This window comes from Manacus vitellinus, unplaced genomic scaffold (assembly GCF_001715985.3).
Source record: "Manacus vitellinus isolate BGI_N305 unplaced genomic scaffold, ASM171598v3 scaffold_50_pilon, whole genome shotgun sequence".
NCBI lineage: Eukaryota > Metazoa > Chordata > Aves > Passeriformes > Pipridae > Manacus > Manacus vitellinus.
The window spans coordinates 3,048,836-3,051,584 of record NW_021940612.1 but is presented as its reverse complement, the minus strand read 5'-3'; the positions used below and the strand labels follow the sequence as shown (position 1 = coordinate 3,051,584).

Below are 2,749 nucleotides of genomic sequence, written 5' to 3'. Positions count from 1 at the left end.
CTGCTTCTGTGCCCTTAGGAGGTGATGTTTAAAAAGTGACCAGCACTGATGGACCCGATGTGGAGGTTTGGAAAAAAAAGTTTCAAAAAAAGCTAATTTCAAAAGTTTTTCTACAATTTGTTCTAATGTGAGAGAGAAGTTTTCAGACAGGCACACTTTAGTATGGGGGAAGGGAATTATATAACAATTTATTACTTAATAAATATTATAATACATATACATACATATATATAATAATTTTAACTATCTCTTCTATGGTGAAACAATATATATACGTAGACTGTCTCTCCTTTCCTTCAGAAAAATTCTAGAAAGAAAGAAGAAGTCTTCTTTTCACTTCCATTTCTTCCAAATTAATTTCTGCAGCACTTGGAAGTGTCTCTTATCTTTAAGGCAGCAGTTTTGATTTGTCATAGCTGGAATTCTTCTTTCTTCTAAGGAGTATGGGGGGTCTGCCCCCACTTCTCGCTCTTCAGCCACCTTATCCGAGGGTATTACCGTGAATTTCAGAGGAACACCCGTGTCACCATGTCTGCAGCACAAAGTACAAAGGTTTAAAGTTTAAAGTCTCCATCCCCTGCTCTTGCTCCGTGAAGGTTCCGGCCCCCGGCTAGCTCTCGGGAGACTTCTTTAGGGATTTCCACTCCTCCTCCCTGGGGTCAAAGAATTCTAAGGGCTTTTAGTTTAGTCCTTACCCTAGAACTGATTCCAACCGACTCTCTCTCTCTCTTCCCGTTGGACATCCTTGTGTCTCTAGGTCTGGTCCATGCCATATTTGCTTTTGCTGCTGCTTTCCTCTCCCCCCCACTGCCGGGGGGAAAGAAGATGCAACCCAGGGGGTCTTCCCGATCTTTCGGGGTCCCCCTCGGTCACCAGCTTCAGGGGGGCTTCACTCAGTCGCTGTGCTGCTCCTGCCCCCTACCGCTGGCCAGCCCCATGCCACACGTGGTGTTTCAAATCATGGCTGCCTCTCCTTCAGCTATGCAGTTAAAATTAACCTCTTCTCTTCTGATTCTGTGAGTATGTAATTTCCACAAGGGCGCACAAAGTTTTTAATTGATCCTGTATCAAAAACACCACCTCTGGAACAGACTGTTACCAGCCCCAGGGGGAAAGGTTTTTTCCAAACCACCACACTCGAGCACCTGCAAATACACTTTGCCAGGTGACCTTACTTACTAATTCCCTGAGCAGCCTGAAGTCTGCTCTCCGACTACAGCAGCTGCAGTTTCCGTGGAGGGACTTCCGGGTTCTGATGCGACGACTGATGATGGTGTAATTTCAGACGACATGGTGGTTCCAAGCGGTAGCGATGTAGTGACGCAGAGGCTCCTGGCAGCTCTGTTCCGGGCGGCGCATGTGCAGTAGCAGTCGGTGACTCAGCGCCCACAGCAGGCCCAGCTGGGGGTGTGCCGATGGCGCGGCGCCAGCGTTGCTCTCCACGGGCTCTGCTTTTTCTGCCAGCGCTGGCACGCTGCTGAACCAAGATAAACCTGTGGCTTTTAAAACTTTTACAAATTGCGTCTTTGCAGGCGCAGGCATCGAAACCTCCCCGAAAACAAACTGCTCTACACACATTTGCTCCAAAATCTCACTGTTTCCCTGGAGAGTTACCTTTACAGCCGCCTCTGCAGCCGCAGATGCTCACTTCATAGCATTATAATTTTCCAGCGATTCGACTAACAGACACCAAATCACAGGGTATTTTTTAGCATCCTTTGATCCCTTAGAGATCTCGTCCCATAACTGTTAGATACCTCAAAGGCGGCCTGAGCGGTCGGAATTAGCTTCTTCGCTCTCGCCCATTCCAGTAACCCTTTAAGGGCTTTTTCATCATAATCTGGCTCTCTTAGAGAGACTATAGATTGGAGGAGCTTTTCCACTGCTTTTTCCTCTTTGAATAGCGCGGGCCCCATGCTCCTCCCAGCCAACTCGCCTGGCCAAGGCGAGATTGTAGTTTCACCGTGCACGGCTTTTTTCGCAGCACCAGGGACACTGCTACATATAACGGCTGCTTCCCTTGGCTCTTCTATTTGCCTTAAGTCCCGGAGAACTGACGAATTTGGAGTCCCTGTTTTTCAGGCACCAATTATTAGTGGAGAGGCATGGACAGATCACTCACAGACCATTATGGTCGGCAAAATGTCGGCTTTATTAGAAGAAAGACAGTTTATATAGTGCTCATGATGCTCAGTTCTTGTTCACACTACATTGGATACATAAGGAAAACATACTTTGCTCTCCACTGCTAATTGGATCACAACAGGTGGTCATAGGAGATGAGAAAACTTTATTCACCTGCCAAAACTCCTCCTTGGCATCTGGCAAGAATCCACCTTTGTTCTAACTTCAACTCTTGTAGCCATTTTGACTAACTGATCACACCCAAACTGTGCTAAAGCAAAACACACGGAAATGCAAGGGAAATTGTTCACACAATTTCAACATACCAACATTAAACTGAGCTCAAAAAAGATAAAGGGGGCACTGATCCAGGAGAAGAAAAAAAACCAAGACAAGATGGATCGAGGCTGCCGCTGCCTCCACCACCACCGCTGCTGCCCGGGACCACTCCACAGGACCTGCCGTGAACTGCCACCGCAGAGGGAGCAGGAATCACTGCCAGAGCTGCCACTGCAGCTCGCCGGAGACAGCGAGACACTGGAGCTGCTGGAGACCACAAAAATCTGCAGCCCGAGCTGAAATCGAAAATAAAATCTCAGAAGCTGCGAACAAAGCAAACACACAT

The 2,749-nt window shown here is 47.5% G+C and overlaps 1 long non-coding RNA gene across 1 annotated transcript; it reads right to left on the bottom strand.

The window, feature by feature from the left end:
• Nucleotides 1-428: 428 nt before the first annotated feature.
• On the bottom strand, nt 429-1,293 carry LOC108641089. Its single transcript, XR_001921748.2, has 3 exons — nt 1,180-1,293; nt 696-1,062; nt 429-532 (listed from the first exon to the last, which is right to left on the bottom strand). It is a non-coding gene; the product is annotated as an uncharacterized LOC108641089 (long non-coding RNA).
• Between the last annotated feature and the right edge of the window lie 1,456 nt (nt 1,294-2,749).